Genomic DNA, 25,788 nt, shown 5'->3' with positions numbered 1-25,788 from the left:
CGGGAATAAAGAATTGCTGTTTGAATCTACAAGCTGTGTGGAGACTCGTGATTTGTGCCCATCCAGAGACTGCGGCAGAAAAGGAGAAATATTTAGCCATGGAAAAATATAAGACATTAAGATGTTAAGGCATAAGAGAATGAATTGGTGAAGGAAGACCATATGAACACAATTGTAGATATAGAAAAATATATATATATAATTAAATAAATGTAGTATATAGTAACATTTGGAAAAAAAATTATTCTTTTTATTTATTCAGCATTTTTTCCAATTAAAAACTTAAAGAATTGAAGTTGTATAATTGGTATCATTATGGAAAAAATTATATCAAAATTCTAATTTTTAATGTCAATTATTCATTATTTTAAATGTACAATATGGAGTTCTCCTCTTCTATTCATTTACCAGCAATGACATAATTTCATTTTTCTTTACAACTGAGTAGAATTTCATTGTGTACATACACCACATATTCTTTATTAAACTATTGATGGGCACCTAGTTTGTTACTACATCTTGGCTATTGTGAATTGTGCTACAATAAATATTGGTATACATGTATCACTACAGTATGCTGATTTGATCATGTTAAGTTAAATAAGCTAGACTCCAAAAGTCAGGGTTGTATTTTTTTTTTTCATCTATGGAAACTAGACAGAAAAAGAAAAAAGAAAAAAGGAAGATCTTGCAAAAATAGAAGGAAAATCAGAAGAGGGATCAAGGGGAATAAGGAAGAAAGAAAAAGAGAAAGAACTAGGGAATAAAGTTGATCATATTACACTAAGTAATATGTGTGAAGTACACATATTACACTAAGTACTTGTGTGAAGTACATTAAACAAACATTATTTGTCCAATATCTTTTGTTTGAAAATTATTGATATCGGACTATGTTGAAGAACTATTCTAGGTATTTTTTTCCTAGAGAAAATATCTCTCATGCCCAAAAAAGAAGGCATAAGGTTATTCTCTGAGCACAGCAAAATATTAGAACCAACATAAAAGATCACTAATGGAGGTGTTGATAAGTAAGTTGTCATATATTTTGGTGGCAGAAACTACAAAGCAGCCAACAAATGACACAGTCTTATGCAATCACAATAGTAATGAGGGGGGAAACCTAAAAAGATTAAAAAACTTCTCCACATTATAAAATGTAAGATATATAAATTTCTATAATAAAGTGTAAATAGATGTTAAGAACAGTGAAGAGTGGAAGAATTCACTCTACTCCCAAGCCAACACATTATCACAGCACAGTCACCTGAACACTAGTAGAAGATACAAGACTTCAGGATGAGAGACAAAAGATTATTCCTCATGGTATAACATGTAGCTTGAACTTCAGGCTCACTTCCGCTCTCTACCTTTGCATGCTCCTGGGTGCTGTACATACAGTGATTTTCCTTCACAATCATGAAAGCCTCATCTTAGGAAACTAGTAAAGCATTCAACATTTGCTGCAGAAGAAAACATTTTTAATTGCTAGACAACAAATAAATCTTCCCTATGCTGGTAGGAGTTTCTTTCTCTGTGTTCTAAGGCTGTTCTTTACAGAAACATCCTTATAAAATTACTTTGGCATAAAATCTTAAGCAAGATATGCCGCAGCCCAGCTGGCTGGGCAAAATAACCGGGGGTGACGAATGACTTGTGTTCGTTGATGCAGCAGGAATAGGAGCCATTTATTCTAGGATCTGAGCGATATTTATGCATTTTTCACAGCTTATCTAATTAGCATAAAATAGATACAGCAGTCAACCAATAAGGAATCTCCACACTTAATGGCTCTCTTTTGTTACTTCACAAACCACTCCCTCTGACATTTTGCCAGGCGCCATCCAGACTTGTTTACAGACTCTAACATTTCTCTGGCAAAATAACAGGTGCCAATCTGACTTGTTTACAGACCTTAACAAAGATACACAGAAATGCTATGGAGAATTATCTCCCAAAAAGAGCATGAATGACATATTGACTTCAAAATAGTAATGCTATCTAAGGGGCAAAAGAGTAAATGTATCAGAAAAGATTTTAAAAGGTGTTATGATTTAGATATGAGGTGTCCCCCAAAGCTCATATGTGAGGTGATGCAAGAAAGTTTAAAGGTGAAATAATTGGATTAGGAGAGCCTTACCCTAATCACATTATTAATCCACTAATAGGGATCAATTGGATTATAAATGTAGGAAAGTAAGGTATAGCTGGAGAAAATAGGTCCCTGGGGTAGGGTCTTTGGGGTCTGTATTTTAAAAGCCCTCGATAAGTGGAGATTTCTCTTTGCTTCCTGATATCCAAGTCTTCTGCTTGTTCCCTTGCCACATACTTTCTCCAAAATGTTCTGTCTCAATGATCAGAGCAACAGAGCTGACTGTGTATGAACTGAGACCTCTGAAACTGTGAGCCCCCAACAAACTTTTCCTTCACTAATATTGTTCTTGTCAGGTCTTTTGGTCACAGTGTTATGCTCGAATTCGGGACCCCCAAAGACCACCAGAGACCAAGATCTATGTAAACAGCAAAGAGGTGTTTATTGTGAGCTAGCTCGGTCCTCTGTGCACACACATAGCAACTGGTGACGCTGAGAGGCCCCGAGCCCAGGGTTTGCAACAGTTTTATACATACTTTGGAGAAGGCAGGGACCCCCACATACATCATAGCATCTCTTAACAAATCATCAGACACCACGGGAAAATCAAATAACAACTCTAAAACATGATTAGCACATTCACTGGTGGGGGAACAAGTTGGGTAGGGGTGATTGGTTACTCCAAGAGGGGGATTCATTTGAACACCCAAAAGGGGTGTTTGTGGTGAACTACATGGTTTCCCAATACATTATCAACCACCATAAACTACTGAGAGGGTCATCTGGCATCCCAGGTATTTCCCTGTCTCATGCTGATTGGTGGCTGCTAGGGGGTTGCTATGGATCCCCACCTAACCTGACTGAGTCAGGGACACCTGGCCCAGCAGATATCTCCTGTTATTTGTAGATAACCAACTTAGCAGGGTGGGAATGTGCCTAGGAGTGCTCTATGGGTCTTTCCAAGGACAAAGGTGATGTCTCTTCCTTGGACAGGCTTTACTCTGAGGTAGAGGCTGGTTTTTCAACAGCAGTGAAAAAGCTGACTAGAACAAACGGTTTTGAAAATAATATTTTATTTGGAAAATGACTTGAGGAGCCCAACTTCCAGAAAGGAGGGTGTAATTATTGACAAAAACAAATAGAAAAAGATAGATTTAGAAACAAACCCTACTCAAAGACATTCATGAACTACTGAAATAATTCATGATATAAAACATATATTCCAGAGATGAGAGAAACATAAACCAGCCCCTCTATAATTGAGGTTTCCCTGTTAATTGTCGGTATAAGCAAAAGTTTAAGAATCTGTGTGTTGATCATGAAAAGTGGCACTACTGATATAGAATGACAATAGCCAATGTTATGTTGATTTTATAGAATTTAGTGAATGTGAAAACTTTTCCAATCTCAAACATAAAGCTACTCTCCTCATAGGCATTTTATGTATTCTGAAGCTGTGGAACTAGAGGAATGTATCCTTCCCAAACTGCTGTTGTTCTTGATCACATGACTTGCTTTGGACTGTGGAATTTAAAGAGAAGTGACAGTGTGTCAGTTCTAAGCTCAAGGAATAAGAGATGTTGTTTATTTGTTATCCTTTTGGGGAGTTTCTGATATTGATCAAGATAAGCAGATATTTGAGGTAGTCAATGTCCTTGGATCTGGTAAGAGATATTTGGAGCATATGAAATTAATGTAGCCAATTTCACAACCTGGGTGTAAAAATTCTAAATGAATCCTTATTATATTACTATTTTTTTTTCATTTGTTGTATAGTATTAGTGTGATCCTTGATAGTTTCTATAGAATTTGGTACCTAGGTGAAAGTGCATATAGAAATTCTTTGAATGTGTAACACTGATTGTGACAAGCAGTCAGTATAAATATATAAATTGAGTCAGGTCAGATCAAGGAGGCCAGTTTTGAGTGAGTCCAACAAGTTGGAAACTGTCTCCAGGGGGACTGAAATGTTAATTCCTGTAGAGCCCTTCCTCCACCCTTATCAAGAACCTCCTCCTGCTCCCACCTGTTGCTTAACCTGTCCCAGGATTCGCTCCTCCTTTTAGGGAGCTATACAGTTGTTAATTAATGTGTACTGGGCTGCACCATCCTGCCCTTCTCCCTTCAGCCCACCCGTTTCTCACCTTTTGGTCATCCCACCTAGCATTCCTGGGCCTAGTCACTACTCAGGAAGGAGAAAGATAAGGGGAAGAGAACAGGAGAACAAAGGAAGCCTAGGACACATAAAAAAGGCAGAACACCTCACCTCTTGGGATACCAGGATACCAGCAATGGCCCTCTTCTCCCTCCTGGGAGAAGTCTGTGTCACCCCTTTTTGAATAAAACCTGCTTTATATGCTTGCCTCTGTGCACTTCTCTAATGTTCAAACTTCAACATGTGAGGAAGCAGAACTCGTCACTGATGACCAGCAGTACCAATTGGAGGAATAATGTTGAGCAAAGAGCAAACTGCTATAAAAATTTGGAATTGAAATTATTCATGTAGTCGCAAAAAATTAGCAAATCAATGAACTATAATAATCTGAAGGAAAACCATATAGTCATGATCTTGTGGAGTTGAGTGAAGAACTTTTGAGATAAACTGGCAGAAAATAAATAAGTTATCTACTAATATTATACAACACAAGAATTTATATGCAAGAACAATTTTTTTTTGAAATTAATACAATATTTTACAATGTAAAACGATTATACAAAGTAAAAGCAAAAAATTAATCCTGGTATCTGTACAATAACAACAAACATAATGAAGGTACAATTTTAAAATGGCTCCATATGCAATAATATCAATATTATCAGCCGGGCACAGTGATACACACCTGTAATCCTGGCAGCTCCAGAGGCTGAGGCAGGAGGATTGAGAGTTCAAAGCCAGCCTCAGCAAAAGTGAGATACTAAGTAACTTAGTGAGACCCTGTCTCTAAATAAAATATAAATAGGGATGGGGATGTGGCTCATTGGTTGAATGCCCCTGAGTTCAATCCCTGGTACCCCGGCCATATATATATTATCAAATATATTGCTGAAGAACAAACTTTCAATAAAGTGAGTTTTGAAGACTTATTTGACTTTTGTTTTGGTACTGGGAATTGAACCCAGAATATCACTGAGCCACTGGGCCACATCTCCAGCACCCAGACACCCACCTTTTTTTGAGACAGGGTTTTCCTAAATTGCCGAGGCTGGCTTTAAAGTTGAGATCCTTCTGCCTCAGCTTCCCAAGATGCTGGGATTATAGGCATGTGCCACCTTTCCTACCCTACTGTACTTTTGTTAGTTATTTATAAAACAGGCAACAAAATGAAAAGCTTCCAGGTAAGGCAAAATCATCTCCTTTCTTAAGATATCTATAGCAGGAGCAAGGAAACAACACAGTGTAAAAAAGGGATTGGTTATCACCAGGTTATTTTCTTTGCATTGATTTAAGCAGAGGAGACTTGTCCATTATGCTAATCAGTTTGACTAAGCCCTATTTAATTAGCTGCTCTGGATCTTCTATGTTGTTTTATTGTTTATTTTTTTAAACTAGCTTATTTGAGGATTTGGCTAGCATCCCTCCCCTGACTTCTTTGAATGTCATATCTGACAAGCAAACAACTTTGGTTTTGGTTTGATGATGTGGAAATTTAAAACAGGTGACTCCAGTTAGGGCCTGCTATCTTTTGTTTAACAACATGGAAGGAATCTGTTAAAGATATACAGAAGATTTTCACTAAAATTATTATTGAAAAAAAATTAAGGAGACATAAATATTTTGTAAAATATTGTAGAAATTATCCCAAGAATTGATATATAGTGTTAGAACAATGGCAGTAAAAATCCAATGTTTAAATTTTGGGAGGATGTAGAAGAGAAGACATGGTGAATCCTAAAATTTATATTGATTTATAGATAGCAATGATGATTCCTTTTGAAAATGAAAATATAAATTAGTAACATAAAAATAATAATAAAAATACACAAAAATAAAGAATGAGCTTCAAATTGATATGTAGCAAAGCTTTCTGTGGAAATTAATATCAATATACAAAGATAAAAAGGAAATCCAAATACTACTAAATACCCATGCCTGCTCCCCAACCCCCTTTCTTTGGTACTAGGAATTGAACACAGTGGTACTTAATTACTGAGCCACGTCCCCAGGTCCTTTTTTGTATTTTAGATACAGGTCTCACTGAGTTGGTAGGCTGGTTTTCAACTCATAATCCTCCTGCATTAGCTTCCACAGGTACTGGTGTTATAGGTATACACAATTGCACCTGGATGCTAATTCCCTTTTTAAAATTGAAGCTATTACTGAAATCTAATAAATAAAATTCCAAAATTCTCCAAATCATTTGGAAGTTAATTTTTCCAAGCATACAAGGAAAAAATAACAACAGTCTTTCATAGTCTTTCAGAGAATAAAGAAAGAAGGACAGTTTTCCATCTCTTACACAAGTCCTTGCAGGCTTTCTTGTATACATAAAGACTTTACAAGATCCCTCATAATTCTAAACCCTAAAAAGTAAAAAATTAAAAAAATAAATCAAACCAGAGAAATGTCAATACTGTTTCACATCATGAGTAAATCACCTTTATTCTGTGAATGCAAAAAATGATAGAAAATTAGTCCATAAGATCAAGCATATTAATTAAAAATAGAGAACAAATTATGATTATACTGATAAATGAAGAAAACAAAATTTCAGCATAAAATCATTACAAAAATTCTTTAAATATTAGAACAAAAAGAAACTTTCTGAGAAGATGAACAATATTTATCAAAACTCTATATGATATTCTATTTAATGGTAAATTACTGAAAATTATTCTTCTGAGGTTGAGAGTAAGGCAATAAATGCCCGCTTATAGTATTTCTATTTATTATCATTCTGAATATCCAGACTAATGGCTATAAGAATGAAAATTGGTATGATAATAGAAAAGAAAGAATAACTTCCATTATTGGCTGATAAATTTTTTGTGTATAAGAAATAAATTGTGAATAAAGCTAAATGAATAAAAATGAATTGTAGTTTGCACAGACCTTACCATTCAGCAATAATGAGAACCACATATTTGAAACAACAACTTGGATGAATCTCTGGGGTATTATACTGAGTGAAAAGAGCCAATCCCTTAACATAGAATTTTGAAAAGATTAAATTTTAGACGAACATCAGGGATAGAAGTTAGTACTAGGGATCAGGGATGGAGATCAGTATTGGACATGGTTATAAAGGGGGACTATGAGGGATTTTGTGGTGGTAGAATTGTTAACCTCTGAGCTACACCTGCAGACCCCTTTTTAAATATTTTAATTAGAGACAGAGTCTTGCTGAGTTGCCAAATCACTAAGTTGCTAAGGCTGGCATTGAACTCACAATCCTCTTGCCTCAGTATCCCAAACTGCTGGGATTACATGCACAAGCTATACATGAGATAAATCTGTAAAAAGCTGAATATACATGTGAGGTATATGTGCTTGTGCATACACACACACAATAACTTCATGTAATATCCAGGCAGTCTGAATTAGTCTTCTGGATTGTGTAATTTCACTATCATGATGGTGTTATTCCACTGTAGTTTCATAGTGTTCCTTAGGAGAGACTGAGTAAAGTATATGTAAACTCTCTTTATTTTTTCATACAATTACATATAAATTTACTATTTTCTTAATAAAACTGTCAACCAAAGTGATATGAACAGTTATGTTTCTAAGACCTTGTACTAAATATAACTTGAGAACTAATTCCATGGGTTTTATTGAAATTTTATAATCTAGAAATTATTGAATACTCTAATTCAGCTATTTAATTAAAGACCTACAGATAACTAACATCAAATCATTTTACTAGTCTTTTTTGCTCAAGAATTCTCATTCTTTCTTTTACATCTTGATACTCATATTCTCTTGAATTCTTTTGACCCTCACACAACACATATTTTAACTCCCTTATAATGTATAGATCTTAATTTCAATTACTATTTTTCAAATACACTCAAAGTCCCTTAGAAGTATATTCTCCACATTTAACTTACACTAAATTTATATTAAATAGTTTATTACTTGGTTGCCAATTCTTAAAGTCCTTTATCCATTTCATTTTATCATATCCTGAATTAATGAAGCTAAAAGACATTTCTGTGACTACTCACAGACTGGATAAAAATAATTCAAATTTCTAGTCCTACCATGAAATCATGATTAATAAACTTAACTGCACACTAAAATGAATTTAGAAAGTCCATTCCTATTTCTTTAGTATAATTTACCTTTTTTTTCTTTAAAAAGATATCAAATTTTCTATTTCCTAGATTCTCTAACCTTGGATTTTCCATTTACTCTCATTAATTTGCTCACATCCTTGAGAATATAAAAGATATTGGACATGAACTACTTCATCTTTCTATAACACCTTCTAATTGAACTGAATTTGGAATTCTAGTAACCTTCTACCCATCTGATATAATAGGGACAGTCACATGTTCCTATCATGGACTAATATGCACATCTAAACTTCTTATTTTACTTGATCACTCCCTAATACTATTCCTTCTAATCTTCTTTTCAAGGTTCTCAGTCCCTTTGGCTGCCTCTAACTCTTTCATTGTGCTTAATATATTGGAGTTCTTCAAGGCCTTATCTTGGATGAATTTTTCGAATTCACACTTTTCCTAAAATGCTCTAAATTACCACTATATGCCAAAGACCTTCCAAATGTATATCTTTATCCAATCATAACTTATCTCCCTGTTTGAAATTCTCCTCTCTCTCTCTCTCTCTCTCTCTCTCTCTCTCTCTCTCTCTCTCTCTTTCTCTATTTTTTATTTATATTTACTGATTTATTTGTACCTTGAGATTAAATTCAGGGGCATTTAACCACTGAACAACATCTTCAGCCCTTTTTGTACGTTATTTAGACACAGGGAGTCACTGGATTATTTAAGGCCTCACTAAGTCCTTGAGGCTGGCTTTGGACTCACAGTCCTCCTGCCTTGGACTCCAGAGCTGCTGGGACCAGAGAGGTGCTCCACTGCACTCGACTTGAAATTTATTCTTGAAACTAAAAGCCAGCATGTTAGAAGCTAGCATCAGCATTCCTACTCTAGTGGTTCCAGTAGAAACCAAATAGAATAATAAAAAGCAACTACACACTTAGTTGTACAGAGAAGCATTCTATATATGCATAATGCCATGAAATAAACCTCTCTACTGTGTTTAAACAATAACTGCATGGTTATAGACTATGGATCCTAATGCCAAAAGACATGCCAAATATTGTTTCTCACCTTTGTGGTGCTATAAAACTAATGTCGTTTCTTACCTAACTATTAAAAAGGCTTCAAATCATTTCCCTGATTTCATTATTATTTAGTTATATGACTGGAGACTCTTTGAGCTTTCTATTTTTCATTTATTGATCAGGTTCATCTCCTTAAAAATATATCAACTGTCATCTCTTCTTTATATCCTACCCTTCCTAGACTAAAATTAAGAGTCTTAATAATATCATGTTTGGACAAATATAAACTAGTTAGAAAATGAGATTTTTTTTTTCCTTTTTGTACTGGAAATTGAACCCAGGGTCACTTAACCTTTGAGCTACACCTGCAGAACCCTTTTTTAATATTTTATTTAGAGGCAGAGTCTTGCTGAGTTGCCAAAGCACTTACTAAGTTGCTAAGGCTGGCATTGAATTCAGAATCCTCTTGCCTCAGCATTCCAAAATGCTGGGATTACAAACATGCACCACAGTGCCCAGCTTGTAAGATTTTTACTTGTTTAATTCTTGGAATTTGAATCCCAGTTCAATTCTCACCTCTTCAAAAAAAAAAAAAAAAATCTTTCCTTACTTATCACACAGAAATGGTTCTCCTGGACCTCCAGTTTATACAGCAGAAAAAGAAAACCAGAGGTGGCCATCTATTTTCCCTGGAGTTCTAAGACACTTCCCAGGAAGCCCATTCCAGTTATATCTCTTTGGGAACATGGAAGATAATGGCATAATCAAGATCAATCGTATAGAAATAAAGAAAGGAGACATGCTTCGTGGTGACCAACCTATGGACCTTCTTGAAAATGTGATATTCCTACCATCTGTGGCACCAATTAGAGATGCCAACATGTAGTAGAGCCTACCCACAAAACTGAACAATTTCAGAAGCTTGGTGGAGAGGTCAACCTGGCTTGAATCCCTAGATGGCTGGTTTTAGTAAATTTAAGACCAATATGATTTAAGTAACTTCTATGTTCACAATCTTATAAAACTAGAGATGACTAAAATTGGATGTTTTCTTAAACAGGTCAATGTTTTCTTAAATAGGTCAATTCATTAATTAAAATGGAAATATAAAAATACTTTGGGATAAAGAAAAATGGAAACACAACATATCAACATTTACATATTTAAGTAAAATCATTTCTAAGAGGAAATTTTATATCAATAAACACTTGTATCAAAGAAGAAGAAGACCTTAAACATTACTTATCAAGGAACTTGAAAAAGGAAAGCAATCTAAGCCCAAAGATAGCTGGCAAAGGAAAGAATAATGATCAGAGTAAAATAAATGAAATAGAGACTAGAAAAACAACAAAAATACTGCAAAAAAAATAAGAATTTTTCGAACCTTTAGTTAAATTAAGAAATACAGGAGGAAAACTCAAATATAATCAGAAAGGGAAAAGGAGACATTGCAACTTATACCATAGAATACAAAGAATCATAACAGATTGTTACAAACAAGGATATGCCAATAGTTGGATAACCCAGAAGAAATGTATAAATTCTCAGACACATAAAACCTACCAAAAGTAAATCATGGAAGAATCAGAAAATCTCAACAGACCAATAATGAGTAAATAGACTGAATCTGTAATAAAAACATCTAGTAGTATACTTTATCATCAAAATCCCAGGAACTTTGCTGATAAAGAATAAATACCATTTCTTTTCAAACGCTTCAAAATATTGAATTTAAGGAACTATTTCTAAACTATTTTTATAAAGCCAACATTACCCTGATTCCAAAGACACTATAAGAAAAGAAATTATTTAAGGCCTCAATGAACATAAGTGCAAAAACTCCTCAGCAAAATGAAAGCTGACCAAATTCAATAACATATCAAAAGGATCATTCACCATGATGAAGTGGAATTTATCCTTGGGATGCAAGAATGGGTCAACATAGGCAAATTAATACGTGTGGTATATTACATTAACAGAAGGAAGGAACAGAAAACATGTCATCGTCTAATTAGATAATGAAAAAAATTGACAAAATTCAAACTCCTTTCATAATAAAAACTCAACAAATTATGCATGTAAACTATGAACTTCAAGAAAAAAAAGCATACATAAGCACACATCTAGTAGAATACTTGGTAAGAAAGGAAGATTTTTAATTTACAGTTCAGGACTTAAATAGGATGCTCACATCCAACACTGATACTAAACATAATATTGGAAGTACTATCTAGGTCAATTAGATTTTATTTTAAAGACATTCAAATAGAAAAGAAAGAGATAAAATTGTCCTTGATTGCTGATAAAATGATCTTATTGATAGATTACAAATAAATAAAATATTAAAAACAAATTTAACAATGTGAAAACCTTGTAAAGAGAAACCTATAAAATTTTGATAAAACAAATTGAAAAAGAAAAAAATGGAAAGATATCTATGTTCATAGATTAAAGTTAATATTGTTAAAATACCTGTTAATAATAATAAAATAATAACAAAGTTAATATTGTTAAAATCACTGTTCAAAATGATCCACAGATTCAATGTAATTTTTATCCAAAACCCAAATTTATTTTTTCATAGAAAAAAAATCTTAAAAATTATATGGAAACACACACACACACACACACACACACACACACACATTTGAATGGCAAAAAGCAAAAAGAACAAAACTGGAAGCATCCACTACATGATTTCAAGATATATTGCAATGCTTTGGTGATTAAAATATCATGATATTGGAAAAAAATTGACACATTTCTCTCTGGAACAGAATGAAAGAGCCCAGAGATGAGCCAATATAGGAACAGTCAATTGATTTTTCAACATAGATATCAAAAATGCATAATGAATAACAGAAAGTGTTTTAAATTAATGGTGATATTAAAACTGGATATCCATATGCAGAAGAGAAAAATCAGACCTATATCTCATACCATCTACAAAATTCAAATAAAAATGGATTAAATACTTATACATAATACCTGAATGCTGGAGATTTACCTGAGGCTGTAAAACTAGTATTAGAAAAAGAATAAATGAAAACAAAACTGATCAACATTGATCTGCAGTGATTTTGGATTTGATCACCAAAATTCAATCAACAAAAGCAAAAGTTGACAAATGGGATTATATCGAACTAAACTGTATCCACACAGAAAATAATCAGCAATACACAAAGATAATCTGTGCACTGGGAGAAAATATATGAAAGCAATACATCCAGTAAAGTGTTAATATCCAGAATATTTAAGGAGTTCAAAGGACTCAATAGCAAGAAAACAACCTATTAAAACCAAGGAAGGGACCCAAATGACATTTCTCAAAAGAGGACATGCAAATGGCCAACAGTTATTTAAAAAGAAAATGTTCAATATTATATATACATATGTATATATGTGTGTGCAAATATATACATAAACACACATACATGCACACACATGCATACACACATATGCCAAAAAACAGGATAGGAATGCATGTATAAATGTAGCATATTACTATTAATAGTATGTATTTACATATTATGCTATATTTTTAAATTGCTTTCCATGCACTAAATTAAGCTTGGTTCTAAGTCAATTATTTACAAACATACTAAAGCACTACTATGATTGGATCCATCTAGGAGGATACTGATGCACAGTAATTTCCTGTGTGAAGTTATAATAAATACTCTATAAGCAAATGCAAGAATCATATTCATAAGCAACTGTGTTGAAGCTTGGGAAACATCAAATCATTTTGCCTCTCTTAAAAGATCTTAAGGCAGTTTTTCTGTCACTTAGCCTTTCAGAGTTTAGAACACTGTCTTAAAAGAAAGTAGCTCTAAAATTCCTTGATTATATTTTAAAAGAACTATTTCATCTTGAAATTCTAAGCCAAACTCTTTCAAACAATTATATGCATGTTCACTAAATTTGTATTGTATGGGTACTGAAAATATTCTTACAAAATATTATTAAATTCCTCAATCCAATTCTTAAGTACTACAATGAAGATTTTGAAAGTCTGGGAATTAAGGATGGGACAGAAAATATTTCCCTTGCATTTGTCTTTCCTCTTCAAACTGTTATTGTTTTTTCAACCTTATCTATTAATAATTGAAAATTGATATTGCTTTGGAATTATTTTGAAATTATATTTTCTAGCAAATAAAATAAAAAGAACCCTAGAGGAATTTTAAATAATGGGATCTTTCTACAAATGTCTTCTATTGTAGTCTGAGAATATTGTCTACTCCTAGCAAAAGAAATTCAGTCTATCAATATATGGTTCTATTTCATTATACCCTGTTAAATGATCCTAAGCAGGCTAAGTTGTTTAGTCATGGTCCTTTTGTCAAATTAATATCTTCTGAGAAATGTGCAAGTACAAACTTTCTCCTTAGGAAAGGGTGGCAGCTAATTAATTTGGTTCTTGAAAGATTGTTATTATCCACTTCATTCCAAAGCCATCCTGTTGTTGGTAGCTGCTGCTTTTAAGTTTTTAGAATTTCCAAAATAAAGACCACTTTTCAAAATTGCTATTGGGCTATAAAGTTATAGTAAGCAGATTAGGTGCCTAATTCAGTTTAGAACTATTATCACTGAGATGCATAGCTTCATTTGTAGATATTTCAGTGAAATTCTAAATTAGGCAATTGAAGAGGAGCACTTACTAATATAAGAAAAATGAGTCCAATGGATTTTACCTGATATCTATATTAACTTTTAGACCCAAATCAAGAAATAGTTATAATGAACCAGACTAAGAAGCCTTCCCCCCCCCCTTCTTTGGACTTTTTCCCTCTCCTTGCTTCCCTTCCTTCCTTCATCCCTTCCCTTCTTCATGGCTTCCTTCTTTTCCTCCCTCATCCTTCCTCATAGCTGAGGTATGAGGTATGATGATGAATTTTCTAGTAAAGAAAATGCTACAAACTGAAACCTTGCTTTCATGGTTCATTTTTGTCTGACAACTAAGGTAATATGATTATATCTTTATAACCCTAATCATAATCAGATTAAAAATCCCCAAATTGGAAGATTAGAGAAGATACTGAAACAAAAGTAAAAGATTCTGCTCTTTGGAAGAATTTTTGAGGAAATATAGATTAACCCATTAATTTAGAAACTTCTTTTCATGTGGTTTTCTTTCTGTTCATTCATTCTGTTCTTTCTTACTTTCTTTTTTTTTAGACATGGGAAAGCACAAACACATGCAGTCCCCTACTACCAAAAATTATGCTGCCAGCTTTTACATCTGGGAAAATCACAGGGGTCAGCCTATCTGGAGTGTAGTGGATAAACCTCATCCTGGAAAAATCACCTTTGTGACCATGGCATCTCCCTTGCCAGGTAAGTATTCATATGATTCTCTTAAATAGATTTGTGACTAAATTAAACATGAAATCTAATGAACCTTCTTTCTGTTTCTAGACATATCTACCATTTTTTATTGTTACATTGAAATCCTATAAAATATTAGTTTTTAGTGTTGCAAATTCCCCTGAAGTTGGCAATTTTTATTTTCAGGTTTAGGAAGAGAAAGATTTGAAGGCATGTTTTATTTCAAGAATTTCATGCCTAACTGATTAGTTGAAAGCATTTTAGAAGTTAAAAAATGGGGATGGTTTCAACACGTTATAGTTTTCTATTAGAAAAAGTTGAATACAGTTTTTCCACAAATATTCTTATGACTATCTTTAAGGGAAGGAGAGATCTTGAATTCAAATAAATAGAAATACGGCTTAGAAGGCTGAGGCAAGAGAATCATGATTTCAAGGTCAGCTTCAGAAACTTAGTGAAGTCCTAAAAAACTCAGAAAGACCCTATCAAAAAAGTGCTGGGGATATGGCTGAAAGGTTAAGTGTCCCTGGGTTCACTCCCCTAATCCGTTACCATATGAATATTTCCTTTAATTCTTGTTCTTCTTTTCCTTAATTCTATGGAGGAAAAAAGGGGCAAGATTTAGTACAAAACATTTATTTCTCACAAAGGAGAGAAATTACCATACATAATTATTTTAAAGTGGATTTAACATCTTTTAGAATAATTGTTTAATGTATTTATTTTTGTTAACAAATGTATTCTTTGATGGATCATATATGAAATTTATTTTTAAAACCCCTGACTCAACTAAAACCTGGCATTTATTATCAGCCAAATATATGAAGAATTTAATAGAAGCTGCATGTGGTTTTTGGATCCTGGAAAAGTGCTATTTTTCTCAATCATCAAATACTTTGGTTTTTCATAAACAAAGACTATATTCCAAGAGAATGGGTAAATGATAATATTTTAGTTACACACTACTGGAGTATGTTTGAAATAGTTGTTTCACAAATTAAACCAATCATTAATGCAATATTTCTCAAACTCTTGGCACCTGCAGACCACTGAAGAGAAATTTGGAACACACATGTACTATAATACTTAAGTAAATTAAGAAAAATTGATTAACTGCAATAAATACAAGACATTATGAAATTGTTAATAATTTCAGGTGATTTAGGAATGATACTACACTTATACTAATCTATCCTTCTCTAATTTAATGATAAATGCCTATAATTGTAGAGCAGTTTAAATATCCAGTTTCTTGTCTTACAAAACTGTAACTCATATGTCATGTCTCTCACTAGAAGTAGATACACATATTTCAATGACTCTCAAAGAGTCGTTTATACTGGAATCAAATGTGAAGTGAGGAATTGTGGTATTATTTCTCCTTTACAGAAATTTTAGTACTTCATCAGAGAGGATGCTGTCAAAGGCTTGTCTTAAAGTTTTGGCCTGCTGACCTGGATCAACAGTGGGTATCTAATAAACAAGAAACAAAGGTGGGGTAGGGGAAGGAGAAAGAAAAAGAAACAATTCCTGTTCTCTTTGATCAAACTTACTCTGTATTACAATTTCTATGGAAATGAATTCATTTATGTATTTATACAATGTGTACATATTAGTATGTCCAATTTTCTGGTGGTTTCTGTAGAGTCAGTTTCAGACTGCCTGGCCAGTTAGACTTTAATACTTATTTTTGTTAAGGTGCGATCATATTTAGTCCCATTCTTAAAAAATACCATGTATTTGTTGGATGGCTAATTTAGATCTCTAACTCCAGCCTCATCCTTGAGTTTCTGGCTAACATGCCTGCCTGCACAGTCACCAATGCACTTTATGTGTCTGCTAGGCACCACAAACTTAACACTTCAAGACAGCACTTTCGAACCTCCCCCAGACTTGTCTTTGTTCCCACCTCCAGCAATTGTATAATAATTCAGTTGATTGCTCTAGAAAAATATTTATAACCATCCTTCTTGCTTCTCTTTCTCTTATATCACACACCTAATGCATTAAGATATCTCTGTATTTAACTATCAAAATATCTGCTTAATTTATTCACATTTTTACCTTCATTTTTGCACCCTAGGTCATATCTGTTTCTCTGAGTCATTGCATTATTCCTAATTTGTCTTGCTACTTTTGTTTTTGTGTTCCTAAAATCTTTTTATCTGTAAATAGTCTAAGAGATTGCCTTAAAATATAAATCCATAACTTAGTGTTGCCTATTCACAATTATCCACTGCCCTTAGTTTAAAATCTGGAATTCTTCCCTAGCTTTAAGAAACCTTCCCTCATTTTGTACCATCCTCTTTGCATCCCCTGCTCTTTCCAAACCCTCACCATGATGCTTTTTACCTTGGTTTTCCTGACTGGCAATTCATTTTTTCCGGCCAAGAATGTCTCCCAATCAGGACCTTTATCTAGCTATTCTTATTGCTGAGATGTTCTTCTTCCAAATGCAGATATCTTTGTCTTCTCCCTTTATTGCCATCCTCAAATTTTGCTTCAACAGAGAAGCCACCAAGAAATAAAAGAGCACTGCACTTTTCCCTATTTTTTTTTTTGTCTTTTCTCTCTCATATATATACACCAGGGACCAAAACCAAGGACACTGAACTACTGAGTCACTGAGCCACATCCCAAGCCCTTTGTGTGTGTGTGTGTGTGTGTGTGTGTGTGTGAGAGAGAGAGAGAGAGAGAGAGAGAGAGAGAGAGAGAGAGAGAGACCCTCACTGAATTGCTTAGGGCCTTGCTAAATTGCTGAAGCTGGCTTTGAATTGTGGTCCTTCTGCCTCAGCCTCTAGAGCCACTGGGATTAAAGGAATATGCCACCAAGCCCAGCCTCTGAAACATATATTCTACCTTACAATTCATTTTGTATATATGAATGTGTGTTGTACTATAAGGTTTTCCCTTTCAGACTGTAAAATCTATTCAACTGAGGAATTTTTCTGTTTGCTTACCATATGTTCTTTGTACTTGGAGTGTGGCACTTATCTGGCATATAATATATACTAACTTGGTAGAAAAACAAATAGTTTAAGCAGAAAATTTACTTTGTAACTATAGTTATTTAAATGGAGAATGTTGTTTGTGGTAGTAGGGTATCTATGAGAACAGAATAGGACATTACTTCAGTGATTCAAACAAGAAAATTCTATAGCTTGAACTATAAAGAAGTAAATGGAGCTTAAGAAAAATAAATGAACAGGAAAAAACAACAACAAAAAAGATGTGAGAACTTTGAATATCCAAATAAAAAATTCAAGCGAATATGAGATAAATAGTTCAAGATCAAAAAATAACTTCTGGGTTGGAGACATTCTTTAGTAATTTATATACAAGTAGCAGCTGAGGCTGTGAACGCAGACACAAAAACTTAGGGAGATTATGGAAAGTAAAAGAATCTTGATGAGTTAAAATATATATACATATAATATATATATGTATATATATATATATATATATACATATATATATATTATATGTATATATATATATAATAGGGTAGAGACTGGTGAGCTTGCCAACAATAAAGGCAGGACACAATAGAAGTTAAAAGAGACAAGGAAAAAGGCTTATCATTGAAGCCAAATTTTAATACAGCAATTTTCAGAAAGATGTAGTAAATTTTCAACCAGCCTCAGTCCCAGGCCACTACAGATGCCAGATAGAGACCAACACAGAAATGTGGAAAACAACCTCCAGTCCTTGCTCTCCATAAGAAAGGAGAAGCCCAAGAAGAACCAAAAAGAAGAGAAGGTCAATCTAGCACAAGCAGTGAGTACCCATCCCTGTTCACAGTTCCAACTACCTCAGCAGAGATAATGTTTTATTTTTCACTTAGAATTTTTGTTGTTGTAGTTGCTAATTGTTCATATGTGTATAAATATATGTATGTATATATATATATACATACATATATATGAAAAATATATGAACATATGCATGTACATATATGCACATATTTTCTTCTTGTTTGCTTTTTATCATTATTACTTTTTACTAGACTTTAATATTTTGCTTTGTTTTGTTTTTTGAGAATTAATGTGCTTTTTTGTTACTCTTTCTCTTCTTCTCTCCCCCTTTGTTCCTGCTTTATGGCTTTTATTTTCTAGCCCTCTTTTTTTTTTTCTTTTTTTAACCTCTCTCATCTTCTTTATCTCTTTTTTACATTTTTAAAATTTGAGACTTTCTTTTGTCTTTTGTCCCATTTCTTCTTTTTAAATAAACTGTACTTTTGTAATCTGTTAAAATTACCTAGTTTATGTAATTTCTGTCCCCACCATCCATACTATTGTAGTTATTAGTATCTTAGTTGTTATAATCAACATCTGGTTTATACTTTAATCCATATTTATTTAATTGCTCTTTGTTATTATTGCTGTCATAAACATTGTTACTAATAATGCTAAATTATTATTATTATTATTATTATTATTATTATTAATTCTAGTTTTGTGATTTTAAATGCTGTGGATGTCATAGTTGACACCTGGTATTTACATTAATGTTGTATATCATTCACTGCTGTTGTTATTATTATTTCCCTCTTTTTTTGTGAATTGTTAGAAATCTAGTGTGACCCTTCAAGTTCATTGGGAAGATGTTCTGCAGCTGAGAACCCCAGCCCAACATACCTTGCTCTATACACAACCTAACCCTGCTAACACCTTAGCATAAAGAAAGGAAGAGGAAATCCCATCATCAATGACCAGATCCCAAATAAAGAACCTAATGATGCATCTTATGGTCTCGGAAGAACAAGCCTTTCCCAAGAACTGTAGAGGGAAAGAAATAATGAATATCAGAGTTGAAACTAATACATTAGAAAATTTAAAAAATCAAAAAGATTAATGAAACAAAATTTATTCTTTGAGAACAAAAACAAGAATGACTTTGAAAGTCATTCCAAGGAATTGGAAAATCCAGAAAACATGGGTAGATTTCTAGATACTTAATGAACTACCAAAATTGAACCAAGAGGATATAGAAAACACAAACGGATAAATACCAAGCAATGAGGCTAAAGCAGTAATAACATGTCCTCAAAAAATATAAATAAATAAAAATAAAAATAAAAAAATCCAGGACCAGTGGATTCACAGATGAATTCTACCATACCTTTACAGAAGAGCTAATTCCAAGCTCCTAAAATTATTCCATAAAATAGAAAGGATAGAAACGGTCTCAAATTCAATCTATGAAACCAGTTTAATCCTGATACCCAAACTAGATAAGGAGACTTCCAGGAAAGAAAACTACAGACCAATATCCTCAATGAGCATAAATGCAAAAAATTTTTAATAAAATATTAACAAATCAAAACCAGCAACATATTAAGGAGACTGTACATCAGGATCATGTTGGTTTCATTCCAGGGATGCAAAGATAGTTCAACTTACAAAAATCAATATTTGTAATGCACTATATAAATAGGATGCAGGAAAAATATTACATGGTCATCTCAATAGATTTTAAAAAGCATTTGAAAAAATCATTTACATTTATTTTTATAATATATATGTTTTGAAATATATTAAAAATAAATTCTAATAAAATAAAACAAAATACTTCAGAATAAACCTAAGAAAGAAATAAAAAACTTCCACAAGCAAAATTATAGAATACTGAAAATGTTAATCAAAACACCAGAATGGCATTGGGGTTGTGGCTCAGTGATAGAGCACTCGCCCAGCATGGGTGAGACACTGGATTTGATCCTCAGTACCACATAAAAATTAACACATAAAATAAAGGTATTCTGTCCATCTACAACTAAAAAAATAAATATAAATAAATAAATATATACATACATTATAAGATGGAAAGTCTCCGATGTACATGAACAGACAAAATCAATCAATGTTTATAGCAGCACAATTCACAATAGCTAAACTGTGGAATCGACCTAGATGCCCTTCAGTAGATGAATGCATTAAAAAAAAGTGGCATATATACACAATGGAATATTACTCAGCAATAAAAGAGAACAAAATCATGGCATTTGCAGGTAAATGGATGGCATTGGAGAAGATAATGCTAAGTGAAGTTAGCCAATCCCACAAGAACAAATACCAATGTTTTCTCTGATATAAGGAGGCTGATTCATAGTGGGGTAGGAAGGTGGAGCATGGGAGGAATAGAAGAGCTCTAGATAGGGCAGAGGGGTAGGAGGGAAGTGGAGGGGACAAGGGTTAGAAATGATGGTGGCATGTGATGGACATCATTATCCAAAGCACATGTATGAAGACACAAATTGGTGTGAATATATTTTGTAGGCAACCAGAGAGATGAAAAATAGTGCTCTATATGTGTACTATGAATTTTAATGCATTCCACTATCATATATTAAAAAATCAATAAAAAAAATTTTAAAAAGGAAAATGCAAGCCTGCAACTTATATGGAACAACAAAAGATCCAATATAGCCAAAGCAATTGGCAAAAAAAAAATCCAAAAAACTGGAGTTATCACAATATCCAAATTCAAATTGTACTACAGAACTACAGTAATGGAAAAAGCTTAGTATTGGCACAAAAATAGACATGTAGACCAATGAAACAGAATGCAGGACACAGAGACAAACCCCACAGCTACCTTTATCTGATTCTTAACAAAGGTGCCAAAAATTTCTTTTGAGGAAAGGATGGCCTCATTAACAAGTACTGGGAAAACCTGGTATCTAGATTGAAAGATTAAAACTATATCTCCATCTCTCACTCTACACAAAAGTCAATTCAAAATGCATCAAAGACCTAGGAATAAGACTGGAAATTTTTTAGCTACAGTGGAAGAATTTCAAGATACAGGTATTGTTACCAACTTCCTCAGTAGGACTCCTATTGCTCAGGGAAATAAAACCAAGAATTAATAAATAGGAAGCCATCAAACTAGAAACTTCTGTATTGGAAAACAAACAAACAAACATCAACTAAACAGCCCAAACAGAGAACATACAAAATGGGAGAAAAAAATTTCAGGATACTCTTTTGATAGAGGTTTAATATACAGAATATGAAAAGAACTCAAAAAAAAAAAAAAAAAAAACCTCACTACAAACAAAACAAGTAACCTGTTCAACTAATGGGCAAATTAACTTAACCAACACTTCTCAAAGAAGTACAGATGGCCAAAAATTACAAAACTTCATTGAAATTTTATTTCACTCCAGTTAGAATGGCAATCATCAAAAATACAAATAGCAATAAATGCTAATGAGTACACAGGAAAAGGGGAACTAATATACAGTAGTGGTGGAACTATAAATTAGTACAGTTACTATGAAAATCAGTATGATGTTTCCTCAAAATACAGGAATGGAATAACCATATGATCCACCTATACCATTCCTTGGTGTTTACCCCCAGAGAATTATAGTCAGCATATCATAGCAACACATACATATCCATGTTTATAATTCCACAATTACAGTTTATGGAACCAGCCTAGTGTCTATCAACAGAGAAATGGATTTTTTAAAAAAACAAAGCCTGTGGCATACATGCATAATGTCATTTTCAGTCATGAGGAAGAACAAAATTACATAATTTGCAGGAAAATGGATGATACTGGAGAGCATCATGTTAAATGAAATAAACCAGAATAAGTCAAGGCTCAAACATTTTTCTCGTAAGTGGAAGCTAGAGAACAAAACAGGTAAAAAGACACCTCATGGACATATAAGGTAGTCCAGTAAGGTAACAAAAAGTGATGAGGGAGAAGGAGAAGAAGAGAGAATAAGGAAAGATAGTAAGGATTCAAGCTGATCAAATTGTGTGCATGTCCAATATGCCACAATGAAACCTATTATTCAGTATAATTGTTATGCACAAAAAATGTAGTGAATAGAAGTGGTGAATAATGAGACCTTTATTTTCAAAATGGTAGGTGATTTGAACCCTTCAAAGGAGAAAAATGTGTAAATTAAAAATTACTTTGAAGTTTTAAAATCTGATAAGATAGGAACAAGCTATTAAGTGAAAAGTGTTCCAAATGGGAAGAGAAATATCACTTGAGCATGTAAAAATATGAACAGATAAAAAATATGAGTATTTTCAAATGTTTTAAAAGTAAAGAAGAGAAGTTAAATAAAATAATAACTGGAAAATCCCAGTAGGAATGCATGAAGAAGTTATTTTATCCAGAAATATATGAAAAAGCTACTCAAAAGCTCTATTCAGAAAAGAAATACAAATTAAAGTCACACAGATATAGCACTACAGCAGCTGTTATTGCTATTACCAAATAGATAAAACTTAGTAAGTATTGGTCTGGATGTGGAAAGAAGGAAAATGTGGAGAAATTGTTTCTGTATGAATACTGTGCATGAAGCCAAATTTATGTAGGACAGAAACAAGTATCAGATGAAGAAATGAGGAGAGTGAACAGAGCACATCTTTGGAGAATTCTAAAAATAAATTGGCAAAGAAATAATTGATACTGTAATAACTATCAGACAACATGAGGTGTTGGAAGTTTAATGATTTTTTTTTGTCATTCTTCTCAGATGTTCTATTCCTGACATTTAATACATTTTCAGTTTATAAGATATCATTAAAATATTCCAGAGATGTAAATTAACAAAACTACATCAATACACTCTTACCAAAGTTCTTCCAATCAGATTTCCACTGGTAATTTCAACATTATACATCCCAAGATGAAATAACCATGGTCATCTTCAAAAGCTGCCTATCTTATATATTTCCTACCTTAATTAAGAGAACTCCTATCTATTGCATCACTGACACTAGAAACCAGGAGCCATAACTGCAGCTCCCCTCCTCATGGACTCAGCACTTTCTCCACATTGGTTCATTTAATCCTCCAAACAACCTGATGAGTCAGGTGTTAATGTTATTTAATGTAAAACCCAACTTTGAAGGTGTTGAAATTTTTCCAAGCTTACACACCAATTTACTAATAGAGGGTGCTTGCCTTCTGTTAGTGTTGCTTGGTCCTCTCCAAAAATGACTGCAAGCAAATCTAGATCCTAACATACCACTACTTCCATGCCACTTTCCTTCTTTCTTTTTGAAACTTAAATAAAACTGGTTTTATTTCATATAAGATATCTACAGATAGTCAGAGGATGATACTGGATCAGCAGTCCAACATGATGAGCACTGGTATCTCTTTGGTTCCCATGATCTTTCCTTTATCGCGTTTGAAAGGACCACTCCAGTTTCTTCCATAACTTCACTATTTATTTCAAAAATAGGGGAAAAGATGGCTTAGCCACTTTTATCACTTCTATTGGGAAGCAAGTATTTCCCAGAAATCCTGCAAAAGTGTCCCAAGGGTACCTGTAGCTGCAACACAGGCTGTGAAGGTGAGCAGTTAAGCTTTCCCAACTTCTTTATTGATGGCAGGTAAAGGAAAAGGGGGTGTTGGGAATGGCTGGCAAGTTGTGCCACCAACATTATATAAGTAATTTCTTTCTTTTTACTCATTTATTTATTCCCATCTGTGTTTAGTCATCTTTATATTTAAGATCTGTCTGCACAGGTAATTTTTATGTCAAGAAATTTCTGTTGGTAACTTAAAGATTAAAAATTGAAACTCAGTTCTTTAAATCATGACATTTTTATCAACTACACTTCTTTTTCTTGCTTTATTTTTACCCTAATATTCAAGAATAGAACTAAAATAAAATCAATCTTTCTTAAAACTGATTAGTTAATTATTTTGTGGTACTGGGGATTGAATACAGGCAAGTGCTCCAACACAGAGCTACCCTCCTAACCCTTTTTTAGTTTTTAGCCTGGAACTTGTGATCCTCCTACCTCAGCTTCCTGAGTCACTGGGAATATAGGTGTGTGCCACTGTACTTAAAACTACTTCATCTCTCAAGAAAGAGTGGAAAAAAAACACAAAAAGTTAACAGTGACAAAATACTTTCAACCACTTTTCTCCTTAGTTACTGTCCTTCTACACCAAAAAACATCTGGAAAACATCCCCACATCCTTTGGCATTTAAGAACTGATACATATGACCAAAATCCATGTGGTTTCCTCTGGCTCCATTAACACTGAACACTTTTTCTTCAAAAATGGAAAATCTCCTTTGTCTTTCCATTTCATCATCTGTACCATCAAAAGGAATGTCTTCTTGATGGCAAATTAAGATTCTCTTCCAGTTTAATTTTCTGAGTCTGGACCAGAATTCTTCACAGGCACTTTGTGGACCTTCCACATAAACACCACCAGGTTTCCCAGGCATGCTAAACCCAGACCGGGGAAGCTCCTTGGCCCACTCTAGACTATTCTTTCTTTTGCATTTGTTATAGATGTTATGGCTATAGATCCAAAGTCTTGTAAGAATGGGACTCAACTAGCTGGACTATACTTTCTGTGGTGGGAGAAGATGGGGCATCTCTGCTGACAGCCTGTTCTCTAACTCATTCTGTGGCATTCAATACACAGACATCTCATCCACAATTCTCCTGCAGGAATGCGGTCAGATCTGTGTTCAGCTGGGTCTGCTGGGTTTTACTTAATAATACTGATCTGGCAGTAATTTCAGGCAGAACTTCAGGGTACTTAAAGGGAAGAATGTAGGCCAGAGAAAATATCTCCATTGATTTCTCAGATATGTCTAGGTTCATGTTGATGGTATAGTAAACTTTTGAAGATCGTCCCTCCATAGTCTTCTTTTCAATACAATCTCTCAGTTCTGCTAAAGCCAGTTGGTCATTCACTATTAGCTCATTCTCCCCAGAATACTGGGAGCAGGTCTAACTAAGAGAGCTGGGCCTCTGCTTGCTCTATCACAATCATTTTTGAACATCTATAAGTTTCTTCTTAAAAAGATTTTCTTTTGTAAAATCAACCATCATTATTTAAATCAGTGGTGTCCTCACATCATTCTTGTCCATCTTTGGAAAAAGTTTATCAAGCAGCTATTATATGTAAAGCTTTGACCTTCATATCTTCCTGGTGCTACTTAGTCTGAGGATCAGGATACACATCTAGAGCCTTGGCTCCATCACTGCTGTAAGCCCGGGTTTCCTGGCTACAGGTTACCTCAGATCCCTTCAGGAGACAAACTCCCAGGGCAGGGTGACTCCAAGCTTCAGCCCGTCCTGCAGAGCGGCTTGGGGGTAATGGGAG

The 25,788-nt window shown here is 33.7% G+C and overlaps 1 non-coding gene and 1 pseudogene across 1 annotated transcript; both read right to left on the bottom strand.

Moving 5' to 3' along the window:
• Window positions 1-14,527: 14,527 nt before the first annotated feature.
• Window positions 14,528-14,693, bottom strand: LOC143400530 (U1 spliceosomal RNA). Its single transcript, XR_013091457.1, has one exon. It is a non-coding gene; the product is annotated as a U1 spliceosomal RNA (small nuclear RNA).
• A 9,902-nt stretch (window positions 14,694-24,595) lies between these two features.
• Window positions 24,596-25,455, bottom strand: LOC143399288 (RWD domain-containing protein 2B pseudogene; annotated as a pseudogene).
• Between the last annotated feature and the right edge of the window lie 333 nt (window positions 25,456-25,788).

This window comes from Callospermophilus lateralis, chromosome 5 (genome assembly GCF_048772815.1).
Source record: "Callospermophilus lateralis isolate mCalLat2 chromosome 5, mCalLat2.hap1, whole genome shotgun sequence".
Lineage (NCBI taxonomy): Eukaryota > Metazoa > Chordata > Mammalia > Rodentia > Sciuridae > Callospermophilus > Callospermophilus lateralis.
Note: the sequence above shows the minus strand (reverse complement) of the source record. Positions and strands in the feature narration are given on the sequence as shown.